Source organism: Malaclemys terrapin, chromosome 1 (genome assembly GCF_027887155.1).
Source record: "Malaclemys terrapin pileata isolate rMalTer1 chromosome 1, rMalTer1.hap1, whole genome shotgun sequence".
NCBI classification, from domain to species: Eukaryota; Metazoa; Chordata; order Testudines; family Emydidae; genus Malaclemys; species Malaclemys terrapin.
The window spans coordinates 268,208,721-268,225,206 of NC_071505.1; the positions used below are offsets into that span (position 1 = coordinate 268,208,721).

Sequence of the window (16,486 nt, forward strand, 5' to 3'; positions counted from 1 at the left end):
TATACTTGAAATTTTCAAAATATTTTCCCCAAAACCTACACACACAAGGGTCACTGCCTCACTGAAATGCAGCCACTTCAGTGGTGAAATATGGCAGCTTTTTTAACAGACCGCAGCAACCTTATATAACAGTTTGGGGCAGGAAGTGAAGACCTAGCCAATTAGAAAGTCACAGGGGGGGATTTTCTGAGTCAGAATCTACCACAATTAATTACCCCTATTGGAATTTGGCTAGAACAACATTGGGGAGAATACCTCTACTGTTGCAAAACATGTGCCATGGGATCTTTAAAGTCTGCTAGTAGTCAGAACCTTAATTATATGTCTCATCCAAAAGAATAGCGCTGTCATCTGCTCACAGTGTCCTCTTGTAGCCACTTAGTTTGGGCATTGGTTCATTACTAACTCAGAGGGAAGAGTACCACTTACTGAATCACCCTTGGCTTTCTTTAGGTCTCTGCAGTTCAAGGACTGATCTAGTTCAGTCCTACTTTTTTTTTTCTAAAACAGCTTGGTCACTTAAGAGCCTATGTCCTGTAGAAAAAGAATGGGTTCCGAGGCCACGTAAGTGCTTTGATAATATTACCCATAGTAAAAAATGGACTAAAGGTTAGGATAGGAAAATTTGTAACATTTGTAGTTTCATGTATGGTAGATTAGTAATCTGCTATCTGAACTCCAGGAACCACATATACCCAATAAGCCCCTCGCTTTCTAACATTAGTGTAAGTCTTAGGGCCAAAACCATAGCAGTCCTATGTAGTGGGTGACCAAGCTAAACCATCTCACAAGGAGCAGTTCAGAGTTTGTGTCACAGGCCTAGTCTACGGGAGGTGGGGGTGGGGGTGGGAAAGGGAATTGATCTAAGATACGCAACTTTAGCTACGAGAATAGCATAGCTGAAGTCGACGTATCTTAGATTGACTTACCTCCCGTCCTCACGGCACGGGATCGACGGCCGCAGCTCCCTTGTCGACTCCGCTTCTGCCTCTCACCCTGGTGGAGTTCCAGAGTCGACGGGGAGCACCTTCGGGGATTGATTTATCGCATCTAGATGAGACGCAATAAATCGATCCCCAATAGATCAATCGCTACCCGCCGATCCGGGTGGTGAAATATGGCAGCTCGATCCGATCCGGCGGGTAGTATGGATGTACCCACAGTCTGACCCAGCTTTGCTCATTACATGTGAGCTCTGCTGGGCCTGGGGGCTAGGAGTATGAACCTACCCATTCCCATCCTCCTTCTGTTGTATTCTTTGGTGGGAGAGGAGCAGGAGGGAGTAGATCCAGTGTTCCCAGAGCACATGGAATTCAGGGACAGCTATTATGAGTGGACCCTGCACAACACATGAGCAAGGGGAAGCTTCTTCCTCACCCCACAGCCGCAGCAGGGCCAATCACAATCCAATTACTCTTAGTAAAAAGCAATGGCATCAGCAGAAAGCTGTTATCACTCAGCACTCTGGCATGGGAAAAAAGAAGGAAAATACAAACAAAGCGGGAGATAACAGGCCATAAGATAAATAATCAGCACACAGCTCTCTTCAACAGAAATCCTCATTGATTTCTTTAAAGTTGCACTTGACTTGTGTATGTAAAGGATGAACAAACAAGAAATAAATCAATAAAAGCCCGAGAATAAAATGTGGCAATATTTTCAGATCGTGCAATAGAAAATAGCAATCACCCATAGTCTGCTCATGTTTGAATCTCTAGCATCACACTCCCTCTGCACCGCAGGAGGCTTTGTGTCTACCTAAAGCTGAAGGAGTCCTTAATCTGCCCCCTCCACATGCAAAACAACCAAAGATTTGCATGGGCCTGTTTTTTTCTTCACAATGGTAACAACTCTCTGTTGAAATGTAATTACTATTCCATTGTTCTTCTTTCCTCATTTGCTGGGCATGTGACTCTAGGGGAAGGAGGTGGAGGGATCCAAAGAGGAGAGGGTTAATATGGAGGGCTGCATGGGGCAAGATTGTCCTGCCTAGCCACTCATGGGGCCCAATTGCATGGGTCACCCAGCCATGGAGTCTTTCAAGCTGCTTCTGGACTGCTGCAAGGATCATGAAGGGGACTCAGGCTGTGATGTAGATGAAGCAGCAGAAGATGCTACTCTTGAGATCATTAGTGACATGAATCACTCAAACAGTTCTTTCTGCTGAGCTCTGTCTTCCTCCCTTAGCCACTGTTCCTCTTCCAGGAACTGCAAAGCAAGTGCCTGCTCCCATGCTGAAACCCTGTCCTCAAGCTGTGCTGCCAGCCTGAGCCTTGCCTTTTGCCTCTCAGCATACCTTTCCTGAAGTCACAAGTCCCTCTGTCTTTGGTACTGGACTTGCTTGTTGGCCCCGTCCACAACCATAAGTTTATCATGGAAACACTTCCTCTTGGAACAGTCTGTGAAGGGACATTAGCTCAGGCTGCTGCTGCGATGTGGGTGAGCTGTGGAGGCTCTGCAGCCAGTAGACATCCAGGGGCCTGGATCAGGATAAAACATGGGCTTATTGTCTCAAAGAACTCACTGCAGGAGCACAGAAAAATTCCTCATGGGATTTTAAGGACATAAAATGATACATTTACCAACTGAACTTCAATATATTGTGAGAAGGATGCGTCAGACCATAGAAGCCTCCTGGATACAGCTTGGTTAATCACAGTGGAAGAATTGCAGGCACAATGGTAAGTTAAAAATCCAAACTGCTTTCTTTATTTTAGAAAACTATAAAACTACGTGGGTTTTTTTGGGGGTGGAGAGGAAGGCTGGAGGAGGAGGAGTAGGCTATGAGTGGCCGTGGTACAAAAGCTTTTTCTGTGATTTCAGGCCTTCCACATTTTGGATGACATAACAGTTCTTGTGGTAATTGACTGACAAGGGGAGGTGTCATTCCAAGAAATCTGCAGTTTATGCCACAGAAGCATAGGCACTGACTCCGTGGGTGCTCTCGGGCTGGAGCATCCATGGGGAAAAATTAGTGGGTGCTCTGTACCCACCGGCAGCCAAGAGTGGCAATCTTACAGTAAAGAGCCTGAAACCACTATTGCTTATTGCTAAAAGTAGCCAAGTCAGCAGGCCGTAAAGTGGCCATCCAGCAGGCTTAGCTTAACCAAGGCAGGAGGGGTGGGGGGTTTGGGTGCCACAGAAAGGGCAGATTGACACCGTGTCCTTCATGATAAGAATTGTATTGAAGTTGCTGATACATGCATTTTAGGGACCTCAAGGCTCAAACTCTGGAAAAAAAAATCAACACCTGGTTAATCAATAATCAGAAGGAAACCTCTTGCTTGACTGTTGAAACTGCTTGCTTAACAAGGTTTCTTTAAGTGACATGTCATTTGTATTAATAATGTATAAATAAGGGGGAAAAGTTTGAGCACTGGTCTCTCTCTCTGGATGTATCTTGTGTTCCCCACAGCCACACTCAGCTTCCATAATTATCAAGGGTTAGGGCTGTTTTACTAACCTGTTGCAGACATGTGTAAGTGCTTGAGACTAAGTAATGTTTAGCTTGAAGTGAAAGCACTCTTGTGTTGTCCTGTTTGTGCCAGCCATCTATCGGTCAGACAGCCGTGTCTCCCCTGATTTATTTCCTGACACCACCTCGGACAAAGTAAAAGTTCTTTGAGTTGAAAGAACCCTGGGTAACAGAATGTGGAGGCTCCAGTGAGGTTTGGTAGAGAGGAAGGAGATGGATGGTGCAAACAATTTGTAGTTTGTCCATTGCAATAGGAGGTAAAAGACGGCAGGGTGGGGTCGCTCCCTACAAGTTCCCATGTTGCAGTTCGCGAATTAATTTATGGATACATTCTGTTCCCGGGACTCAGAACTCAGGCTGATTGCCTGTTCGAGTGGAGAAATTATGTCCAGAGACAGGGAACCAACTCCAGGACACAGCCCCAAAGATCAGAGCTGCCAGACCTTAACACTCTGCCAATGACACCGTTCAGAAACTGGATTCCCCCAGACAGACCTGATTCTGACTGGCCATCAAGAAAAGTTCATCTGTCTTATTGGCAGTGGTGAGCACTGTGTGTAGTGTGTGCATTCTGTTTTTGGTGATTGTTAATAAATAGAGGTTCTGTAGTACATTACTTTGTAAGTCTCTTTCACTCGTAAAAGACCCCATAAACCCGCAAAAGATTAAACCCAGAGTCCACAGGGAAAGGGTGTTTGCTCGGAGCCCATGGAGGAGTAGAGCCCAGAGCCCATGGAGGGGTAAAGTTAGGTGCTTTTTGCCTGGAGCCCTAGGAACTGGGAAAGGGTGGGGGTGCCTAAATTAAAAGGGATATGCCTTGAGCTGTAGGAACTGGGGTAAAGGTGGGTGCCCTTGAATGTGTGAGTAATAGAGAATTTTGTGCAGGTAACAAATTTGGTGGAGAGAATGCGGGCAGCTTAAGCTCTTTTGGACTAAACTAATGGAGTCTAATACAGTAAACAATAGCAAAGTACCTGTGCCTTCTGTCAGAAAGGGTTGCTTCCTATCTGGCAGAATGACCACCCCAGAGCAACAAGAGAGAAAGGGAACAAAGAAAAGGGACCAGGAGGGGTGGGGAGGGCTAGTTGAGGAGCCCAACCTCCTTGCTAAATGGTTAGTGGGGCAAAGCCTGTGCCCATGGGAAGGGGCGGTTCACTGAGGAAAGCAGGATCAGGCCCAGACAAGCAGTCAGGCAACAGATAAAGAGACTGGAAAACAGGTTGGGAGCCTTGAGAGGCATGGTGGCAGGAGTAAGGAAAGGAGTAAGTACAGGCATGGGGAATTCAAATCCCTGGGACACTACTTGGAATGGTAAACTCTGAGCTGATGAAGGTGTCATTTTGGGAGATAAGCAAGTGATTTAAGGAAAGAGAGTGAGAAGTTAACTCTGCAGAGGCTGGAGGGAATTAAGCAGCTGAACCTTGTAAAAATGTTAACAAGAAAAGTGTTATAGAAAAAAAATTCTTAGTTTCTTTGCAGCCATTCTGAAGGAAAAATGGGCCTTTGCCCAAAGGAATGTTATAATAAACCAGGCAAAAAGACAATCTGATTTAAATCATTTGACTGAACAAACTGACCCCAAATGTATACCAATGTAATCTATGTACAGCTGTGTAAAAATTAAAGCATTGTAAGGGATGTTAAGGGATGTATCTCTCTCTCTCTCTCTCTGTGTGTGTGTAAATATATTGTGTACATATGTGGAGTGTTTAGGACTTAAATCAACACTCCTGGCTTGTAAAACTCTGTTTTGTAGGTTTAAGATAAATTGTTTTTTGTTTTGTTTTGGTTTTAAATAATACCACTAAAAATCCATTTGAATCTTTCATTCAGAGTTGCAAAACTGACAGACACTTTTTTGCCAGACACAGGTAACTAGTGTTGTTTGGCTTTGGTATTTAGCATTTAACCCTTAAGGGACCTCAATGCTTTATAAAGTTCAATATCTTTTTAAAGACCAGTGGCTGCAGCAGGGCAGTCAAACCCAGGAGAATGGGGAGAAATTCTGGATCTCTCTCTCTCTCTCTTTTTTTTTTTTTTTTGGTAACAAAATAGCAGATAAGAGCTGTAGTAAAAAAATAAGAAATTAAAAAAGACAGTGCCCCTCTGGAGCAACAGCAGGGGTGAGGTGCCAAAAAAAAAAAAAAAAGGCAGCAGCAACATTAGAAACACAGAGCCTTAAGGTGGTTTGAGTAATCACACTGTCACTTTGATAAAGGTACATGAAAACTCTCTGAGCACAAAAGAAACAAGTTACACCTTATGTAAAAATGGATATGGCTAATATAATGTTATAGAAGTTAAACTATGAAAGGAATGTGCATTTTTCCAGGACACCTGCAGTGTATATTGTAGAAGGGGTAAAAGAAATGCAAACAAAACATGCTACTTAATTAAAATCCTGTTAGGGCTTTAAAGGGAGCCACAATAGGTTGTGTTTTCAGGAGTTGAAAGTGAAAAGAAACCAAAACTCTGGGTGGAAGTTGGTTGTGTCCCATTTAAGACAGGGTCTCTGAGCTGCTGATGGCTTTGGATCCAAAAGCAAGCCATAAAGCGTCTGTGTTAATGCAGATTACCTAACTGATAGAGGAAGGAGAGAACTGCCATAAATGGCAGCACAAAGGAGTTGCAAATAATGAACATACCTGGTCAGCAAACAAACTACCTGACACCAAAAGGCTCAAATTATGACCCGCCAGAGGAAGGTGGAAAAAGTCAAACCTAAAAATAAGAGAGAGACAGTTAACCCTAAGTAGGAAAAAATATATTTGTATGTGTGTGTATGCAGTGCTGAAATCTGAAGACAGGTACAAAAGTGGTCTGCTTATATGCATGACACCCCTACCTTTTAATTCACCAAACCCCCAGGATATAATTAAATTAAAAAACCTATGCAAAAATTTCAAGAGAACATTGAACACACTGGCCTGAAAAACAAATTGTCTAAATAAAAGGCATGGTATAACAAGATACTTTTAATAGATTTGATATTAATATTAAACATTGGGATAAATTTAATGTTAATAAGTACCCCTGTAACAATGTATAGTGTGTATGATTTTTGAAAAAACCTTTAAGGTGGTATGGTAATGATGCTTCTCAGCTATTACCTGTGAATAAACTTAAAGCTTAGCACAGCAGAAAAAACATTACAAATGTGGTCTGCTGTATCAGAAGAAAAACTGAGGTACACCACCTCATAAATTTAATAACTGAACAGTGGGATAATTTCCCCTAAACCCTTAAAAGGTAGGAGCCATTGAAACCTGGCCTGCCTATAGAACAAAAACACAGGAAAGTATGGGGGTAATTCCTCTGTTTTGCCTGCAATTAGCAAGGATATTTGCAAAAAGAAGGGATATTTTAAGCAATAAACTGCCACCCCAAAAGGGGTAGAAACATGTTCTTTTTGTCTTCCAGAAAATCAGGAAAAGCTGGTGCCAGCTGAAGAGCAACCCAGAATATCATAAAAAAAACCAAGGAGTACTCCTGGCACTTGGATCTACTGTCAGGACAAAGATTCTGTTTTGTGTTTTCTGTTTTATGTTGTTTATCTTGTTGCTAGCATTATTGTGTATTGTGTTACAAAAACCAGGAAATACTTCTGCATTAGGCAGAAAAGGATGAATAAGCATTTTAACTGTTTTTACAGAAACCAATGCTGCAGAAGGGCGGCGGTCAAGAAATGCCAGTCTGTTAACAGGGAAACATCCTTAGGTGGTAAAGAATCATTTAAAGGCAAAATATGCATGAGACACAAGGTTTATCTGTTGGTGGGAATAAAAGGATGGACATAAAAAAAGATTAAAGCACAAAATGAAATTAGCAAGGGAAAAAGGGTATGTAAAAACATTGGTTACTAAAAGAATAAGACTTGCCAATTATTACTTCTTAGTCAACTTCCAGCATGCAAGCCCAGCTGAAGGCACCTGGGTGTTGTATAAAATTGGATGTAAGGAAAGAAAAGCCATTGCAACACCTTCCTTAATTACTATAAGGGGCAGTTCAGTAAAGGCCCAGTGAAGGTATAGCTGCCTTAATACTATCTCAGTGTGAACTACTGAAGGTTATTGGATTTGCCTGGCAGCCAGGAGGAGTGGGTAGCCTAAAGAAAAGGCTCCCAAGAAATGTATTGAACTGCTTTGGATTGAACTGGATTAGAAATTGGAGTGCTGGATGCTACTAACACAGAGGTATTGGCAAACAAACGAAGTTATGTTATAAATGTTTCTGTCATATTATAGGCTGCAAACTCTGGAAAAAAACCACATGTGGTTAATCAGTAATCAGAAGAAAACCTCTTGCTTGACTATTGAAACTGCTTGCTTAACAAGGTTTCTTTAAGTGACATGTCATTTGTATTAATAATGTATAAATAAGGGGGGAAAGTTTGAGTACTGGTCTCTCCCTCTGGATGTATCTTGTGTTCCCCTCTGCTGTGCCACTCGAGAGCCACACTCAGCTTCAGTAATTATCGAGGGTTGAGGGTGTTTTACTAACCTGTTGTGGACATGTGTAAGTGCTTGAGACTAAGTAAAGTTTAGCTTGAAGTGAAAGCACTCTTGTGTTGTCCTGTTTGTGCCAGCCATCTATCGGTCGGACGGCCGTGTGTCCCCTGATATATTTCCTGACACCACCTCGGACAGAGTAAAAGTTACCAAGAGCTTTGGGTTGAAAGAACCCTGGGTAACAATTATTTTTAGGAAATAGGAATGGTCCTAGCAAAAATCTGTATGTTTCCAGTGAAAATACACTTTAGAGGTATTCTTTACTATTTGCATGTCCCGGTTGCTTTTTTGAATTCCATGTGGTGGTAGTGGGGAGATCCATGCTGCTAGCATACAATCTGCCATTAGAGGATACACACTGTTAGCTGTCATTTCTCATGAATTTTGCATTGGTTCATAGAGCAGAAATCCCTCCCATTACTGTATTAATAAACATTAAGTTGGTGCCAGATACTTACTACTGGGCTCAGAGTGGCTTCTGTCCTGTGTGTGTCTGGGGCAGGATCAGCTCCTCTGAATATGTCCCCAGAATGTGCTGGCTGCTGCTCCTGCTCCAAAGCCAGCTCTGGAACCAGTTTCAGCAACAGAGGGACTTCATTGTCCCCACTCTGTCCCTGCTGCTAGCTCCCATCAGTCCCTTTGCTGGATTCTGGGGTCAGCAGGGCACCATCCCAGCTGACCAGGTCATCACGCACCACAGTGTGCTCCATGCTGGGTGAAATACCCAGCACCCGGTCAAACTCTTCATAAAATGGGCATGATTTTGAGAAGTTGACCAAGGTGTAGTTGTGGTTCCTGGTTTTCCAGTACTCATTCTTAAGACACTTAATCTGCTCCCTGCACTGGTCACTGGTTACTGGTCTGGTAAATTTGCAAAGCTGCCAGCTTCTTTGCCATTTGCTGGTATGTGTGGTCATTCCTGGTACTCTTACTTAAGCCCACAGTTTTGCTGGCCTTGCACCAGAGATTCACCAAAATCTGGCTGTGCTCCCATGACCATGAAGCAATATACCAAGGGCAGTTGCTTCAGTTTTCAATGGAGTAGCCTGAAAATTCTTGAAATAGACAGGACAAAAAAAGTTGGACCATGGGATTGTGGGATGGGATTGTGAGATTTTTGGAGGACTCCCAGGACCTGAGTCAAGTGGGGCTGTGTCTACACTGCAAAGCAATAGGGCTCAAACCTTGGGTCAAGGCTTGGCCTGGGCTCAGACCCTGCAGTCCTGCAGGGTCCTGGGACCTGGGTTAGTGCAATTTGTGTGTGGCTGGAAGGGGCAGGGCTTCAGCTTAAGCCTGAGTCTGAGCCTGGGCTTATGTTGCAATGTAGACATACCCTTACACATGTTAATCTGTCATTTCCAAACATTGCAAGGTCTTTGCATTGAGTTTGCTAATCAGTACTCATTTTCCTATGCCAGTTCTCAGGTAACAGGAGCTGAAAACTGACCCATTCTTTCAGCATGGAGATCAACAGACACCTAATATGAACAAGTGATTCCATAGCATAAAGTATCCTTAAAATGCAGTGCTACACGCTTCCAAAGTAGGAGGCCTGATTCAAACTAAGAGTCTTAATCCTCATGTTCCAACTGAACTATCTAATCTACTACTATAACAATTTGTGTTCACCTGAATCAGAATCTGACATGCTCTAGAATGCCCCTTTCTTGTCTCAGAATTCTTTAGCATAAGTAAAAAATAATAATAATAATAAAATAATCCAAACTGAGTTTCTTATCTTTACCAGTTTTCAGAGTATTTTTTCTTTCTCCAAGTTTCTCCCAATGCTCCTTATGTTTCTTTAGACTTTTCTTTTGTTGTTCCTGTAAGTCAGATGAGAACCTGAGTCCAAACCCAATACACAAGAATTTCTCCTCCCACTCCAATAAGTTGCTTTTATTTTCTTAGCCTTTAAAACATCATGTCAATAAAGCTTGTAAGAATAATTTGTGACTCTGCTAATCTAGATGAATTAACATTCAATCAATTACTTTATTTTAAATACTGGCCTTAACTAAAATGCCTCAGAGCACTTTATAGTAGTACAGAAAACTAAAACACTGTTCCAAGTAAAACAATAAAGTGAATTAAAAGCTGGGTCAAAGAGATGGGGCATTAGTGCATTCTTAAAAACAGCACAGGTTTCAGCAGATTTAACCTGCCGTGCATTGAATGAATATAGACAAGAAGTATATTGTATCACAGATATGACTAAGCAAGAGAATGTATACCTGAAGTGTAAAAAGAGGCTGCTGCAAAGTGCAGAAATCTGCTGCCGACAAAAGGATTCAATATCACGCTATTGTTATTTGGTAATAGATCAGGCAAAGAATTATCAACGTATACGTTTTGTGGCCCCATATCTTGTCATTTCTTATGATTCATTTTCCTGGGAGACTTCAGTAATAGATGTGCATAGTAATATAATGTATCTGTCATGTATCTCCTCCCGGCAGAGGTTAGGTCCTTCCAACTCAATAGATGGTCCAGTTGTGCTGGTCCCACTTTGAAGTCTCATTGATCCAAAGGGTTTCCAGAAGTTTTTGGTGGAGAATGGTGTTCAGCAGCCAGACCAGTATATTGACAGTCCTAACAGGTCATTATAAACGTCTGATAGCCATCACCAACCATGATCTGGCCCCTAAGCACCCTTTGATCTTGGTCTGTCCTCACAGATCACCATGTTTCATTGATGAAGTGGAAAAGTAGGAAGCTGAATCATAAGTGGCAGAAAATCAGACCCAAATCCAACCAACTGTAGGACAAGGAGATCATACAATCCTCTGATATGGCCACGAAGGAGAATAAGAAATCCTGTTCCTTAGAGACTCTCCCTCAGGTGAAGTGTTCTGGAAAGCGAGCTGTCTAACTAGCTAACATAGCCTTCCCTTGGTTTCAGACTCAAGTATCTTCCACTTCTGTGCAGGCAACATTTATTTAATCTAAGCCAGTCACCATGACTTTGTGAAAGCAGGGACAAATTAGTAGTGGACAATCTTACCAGTGTCCCTAACAAAGATTCATAGATTCTAGGACTGGAAGGGACCTCGAGAGGTCATCGAGTCCAGTCCCCTGCCCGCATGGCAGGACCAAATACTGCCTAGACCATCCCTAATAGACATTTATCTAACCTACTCTTAAATATCTCCAGAGACGGAGATTCCACAACCTCCCTAGGCAATTTGTTCCAGTGTTTAACCACCCTGACAGTTAGGAACTTTTTCCTAATGTCCAATCTAGACCTCCCTTGCTGCAGTTTAAACCCATTGTTTCTGGTTCTATCCTTAGAGGCTAAGGTGAACAAGTTCTCTCCCTCCTCCTTATGACACCCTTTTATATACCTGAAAACTGCTATCATGTCCCCTCTCAGTCTTCTCTTTTCCAAACTAAACAAACCCAATTCTTTCAGCCTTCCTTCATAGGTCATGTTCTCAAGACCTTTAATCATTCTTGTTGCTCTTCTTTGGACCCTTTCCAGTTTCTCCACATCTTTTTTTAAAATGCGGCGCCCAGAACTGGACACAATACTCCAGCTGAGGCCTGAGCAGAGCAGAGTAGAGCGGAAGAATGACTTCTCGTGTCTTGCTCACAACACACCTGTTAATGCATCCCAGAATCATGTTTGCTTTTTTTGCAACAGCATCACACTGTTGACTCATATTTAGCTTGTGGTCCACTATAACCCCTAGATCCCTTTCTGCCGTACTCCTTCCTAGACAGTCTTTTCCCATTCTGTATGTGTGAAATTGATTTTTCCTTCCTAAGTGGAGCACTTTGCATTTGTCTTTGTTAAACTTCATCCTGTTTAACTCAGACCATTTCTCCAATTTGTCCAGATCATTTTGAATTATGACCCTGTCCTCCAAAGTAGTTGCAATCCCTCCCAGTTTGGTATCATCCGCAAACTTAATAAGCGTACTTTCTATGCCAATATCTAAGTCGTTGATGAAGATATTGAACAGAGCCGGTCCCAAAACAGACCCCTGCGGTACCCCACTCGTTACGCCTTTCCAGCAGGATTGGGAACCATTAATAACAACTCTCTGAGTACGATTATCCAGCCAGTTATGCACCCACCTTATAGTAGCCCCATCTAATTTGTATTTGCCTAGTTTATCGATAAGAATATCATGCGAGACCGTATCAAATGCCTTACTAAAGTCTAGGTATACCACATCCACCGCTTCACCCTTATCCACAAGGCTCGTTATCCTATCAAAGAAAGCTATCAGATTGGTTTGACATGATTTGTTCTTCACAAATCCATGCTGGCTATTCCCTATCACCTTACCACCTTCCAAGTGTTGGCAGACGATTTCCTTAATTACTTGCTCCATTATCTTCCCTGGCACAGAAGTTAAACTAACTGGTCTGTAGTTACCTGGGTTGTTTTTATTTCCCTTTTTATAGATGGGCACTATATTTGCCCTTTTCCAGTCTTCTGGAATCTCTCCCGTCTCCCATGACTTTCCAAAGATAATAGCTAGAGGCTCAGATACCTCCTCTATTAGCTCCTTGAGTATTCTAGGATGCATTTCATCAGGCCCGGGTGACTTGCAGGCATCTAACTTTTCTAAGTGATGTTTAACTTGTTCTTTTTTTATTTTATCCGCTAAACCTACCCCCTTCCCATTAGCATTCACTATGTTAGGCATTCCTTCAGACTTCTCGGTGAAGACCGAAACAAATAAGTCATTAAGCATCTCTGCCATTTCCAAGTTTCCTGTTACTGTTTCTCCCTCTTCACTAAGCAGTGGGCCTACCCTGTCTTTGGTCTTCCTCTTGCTTCTAATGTATTGATAAAAAGTCTTCTTGTTTCCTTTTATTCCCGTAGCTAGTTTGAGCTCATTTTGTGCCTTTGCCTTTCTAATCTTGCCCCTGCATTCCTGTGTTGTTTGCCTATATTCATCCTTTGTAATCTGTCCTAGTTTCCATTTTTTATATGACTCCTTTTTATTTTTTAGATCGTGCAAGATCTCGTGGTTAAGCCAAGGTGGTCTTTTGCCACATTTTCTATCTTTCCTAACCAGCGGAATAGCTTGCTTTTGGGCCCTTAATAGTGTCCCTTTGAAAAACTGCCAACTCTCCTCAGTTGTTTTTCCCCTCAGTCTTGATTCCCATGGGACCTTACCTATCAGCTCTCTGAGCTTCCCAAAATCTGCCTTCCTGAAATCCATTGTCTCTATTTTGCTGTTCTCCCTTCTACCCTTCCTTAGAATTGCAAAGTCTATGATTTCATGATCACTTTCACCCAGGCTGCCTTCTACTTTCACATTCTCAACGAGTTCCTCCCTATTTGTTAAAATCAAGTCTAGAACAGCTTCCCCCCTAGTAGCTTTTTCAACCTTCTGAAATAAAAAGTTGTCTCCAATGCAGTCCAAGAATTTGTTGGATAGTCTGTTCCCCGCTGTGTTATTTTCCCAACATATATCCGGATAGTTGAAGTCCCCCATCACCACCAAATCTTGGGCTTTGGATGATTTTGTTAGTTGCTTGAAAAAAGCCTCATCCACCTCTTCCACCTGGTTAGGTGGCCTGTAGTAGACGCCTAGCATGACATCTCCCTTGTTTTTTGCCCCTTTAAGCCTAACCCAGAGACTCTCAACACTTCCGTCTCCTATGTCCATCTCTACCTCAGTCCAAGTGTGTACATTTTTAATATATAAGGCAACACCTCCTCCCTTTTTCCCCTGTCTATCCTTCCTGAGCAAGCTGTACCCATCCACACCAACATTCCAATCATGTGTATTATCCCACCAAGTTTCAGTGATGCCAACAATGTCATAGTTGTATTTATTTATTAGCACTTCCAGTTCTTCCTGCTTATTCCCCATACTTCTCGCATTTGTATATAGGCATCTAAGATACTGGTTTGATCTTTCCTCCCAGTTTTTTCCTGACTCTCCTTTCTCTCTGCCAATATAGCCCACACTCCCTCTTGTTTCCGACTCATTTCCCCGGTCTCCATGTTCCCCACTTACCTGTGGGCTTTGCTCACCTGTCCCCGTCGAACCTAGTTTAAAGCCCTCCTCACTAGGTTAGCCAGTCTGTGTCCGAATAGGGTCTTCCCTCTCCTCGAAAGGTGAACGCCATCTCTGCCTAGCAGTCCTTCCTCGAATAGCATCCCGTGGTCTAGGAAGCCAAAGCCCTCCTGGCGACACCATCTTCGCAGCCAGGCATTCACCTCCATGATGCATCTGTCTCTGCCCGGGCCCCTACCTTTAACAGGAAGAATTGAAGAGAATACCACCTGTGCTCCAAACTCCTTCACCCGTGCTCCCAGAGCCCTGTAGTCACTCTTGATCCGCTCAGTGTCACACCGCGCAGTATCATTTGTGCCCACATGGATGAGTAGCATGGGGTAGTAGTCAGAGGGCCGGATAATCCTCGACAATGCCTCCGTAACGTCTCGGATACAGGCCCCCGGCAGGCAGCATACCTCCCGAGATGAAATGTCAGGGCGACAGATGGGCGCCTCCGTCCCCCTCAGCAGAGAGTCTCCGACCACCACTACCCTACGTTTCCTATTCGCAGTGGTGGCAGCAGACTCTCCAGCCTTAGGGGTACGAGGCTTCTCCTCCTTTACTGTAGGGTTGATTCCTTCTTTCCTGTATCAAGAAGAGCATAACGGTTACCTATAACCACGGCAGGAGGGTTCGGAGCAAGGGTGGAGCACTGCCTGCTGCCAGAAGTAACCAGCTGCCAGCGTCCACCCTGAGCCATCTCCTCCTCCACCAGTGGTGTATCAGCAGTCCTGTGTACTGGGACAGCTACCTCAGCTGTCTCCACATGGACACTGTCGAGGAATTGCTCGTGGATACGGATGCTCCTCAACCTAGCCACCTCCTCCTGTAGCTCTCCCACCTGCTGCCTGAGAGATTCCACCAGCAGGCACCTTTCACATTGGATGGTGCAGACATGTTTTGTTGGTAAGGATTTTGAAAGCACCAGGAAATTTATTCCACCATTTGCAAATTAGTCCAATACTCTTGGCTAATGGAAGCCTGTGTATGTGTGTGTGTGTTGGGGTAGACTTCCATCAACATAAAAATATGCCATTGTTTAACTTTTGTCCAAAAAAACAATCACTTAATAGCAGTGATATTACTCCGTATCTAATGTCCCTTTCTTGGATAACGTTATAGACAAGCCAGTTCATGGGCCAGTTCCAGATGCACCTTTCTTAAGTATCCTTTACCAATAGGCTTCAGGCTTAGAGTATTTCTCTCTGTTGTTTCTCCAGGGACTTGAGAGACAGGTCTCTCCTATCCAGTCCCTCAGGACTCTCTGGCATGCAACCTGGTTAGTTGGGTTGCATAATGGGAACACAATTCTCCCATGACTGACAGAACAATTCAGAATTACTGGGAGCTTGATGATAAACTAATCATATGGATGAACTGAAAGAAAAATGTATGTTTAAGGGACATCTGAAGTGAAATTAGAGCTACCTCTTCTGGGATGATTCATGGGGGTGAATGTGATGATGTGTGCACACTATACTTACACATCCTACAAATACTGCCTTACTGAATGTCTGAATAGACATCATAGTGTCCTGCTCTGCCAAGTGCCTGCGGGCACTGTATTCTGTGCCTCATCTGCTTCTGTTTTTGTGAGCAGGCACTGGTCAGCCTTGACAGTCTTTTTCAGTGTTAGCAATCAGGTGGCATTGTTCAAGAGGTACCATTTTAGCCATTACTATGATAAAATAGTCTCATCTTGTCAGCTGAAGATTGTAGGAAGAAATTTGGTTTGACTAACTAAGGAGTAGTGTCCTGGACCATAATTTCTAGGATGCAGGAGAAAATTTTGGGTAACTGAGAGTTCATATTATCCCTAAAGGATTTTAGTCACTCCACATCCTTTAGTTTACTTATCTATTTACCATTCAGAAAGCAAGTGTCCATTTCAAATGTATCATGATGCACACTGTGAAGCAAAAGGACTCCCAAGCCCCCTGTGGCGTAACATAGCTTCAAAATCATCAGAGGGTTGATTTTTAAAAATGATTTCTGAATAGGTCCACGTGCTTCTTGTAACAATGTAGCTTAACTGAAGTTTAATGCCAACTAAAATACTAGTAGACTGCCAAGGTTTTGCCTGTCCTTTATATCCTAGGTAGAGTATCACAGCTAGATCTTTACAATCTGTGTATTAAAATATAAATGCTAACAAGTTTCCATATAACTTAAGGCTTTATTAGTTATTTTATAGATCCTGCAGAAAAGCAAATTCAGTCTGCCTGCCGTGCTGAGCAGTTTTCATTGCTGCTCAAACAGCATCATGCTATCTTAGTGCAAAGGCGCTTTGAATATCTATTAGTGACTTCCAGAATGAATCAATGAGGTTTCCAAGGCTGTGCTGCATCAGTCACATTGAACTACCTGGGAAATTTCAAAGACTTTAGGTAGTCAATCACTTAGCCTTTTGGGACTAGTGAATTGAAAGGCTGTCAAGACCACACACAATGTTTCCTTATGTTTTTAGTTACTTGGCTATT

General features: G+C 43.0%; 1 long non-coding RNA gene across 1 annotated transcript in view; it reads right to left on the bottom strand.

Annotated features, from left to right (window-relative positions):
* The window catches only part of LOC128828366 (uncharacterized), a 34,622-nt gene extending 33,311 nt beyond the window's left edge, over positions 1–1,311 (bottom strand). Inside the window, exon 1 of the long non-coding RNA XR_008443183.1 lies at positions 930–1,311. This is a non-coding gene — a long non-coding RNA (uncharacterized LOC128828366). The remainder of the gene's footprint in view (positions 1–929) is intronic.
* Positions 1,312–16,486: the final 15,175 nt, after the last annotated feature.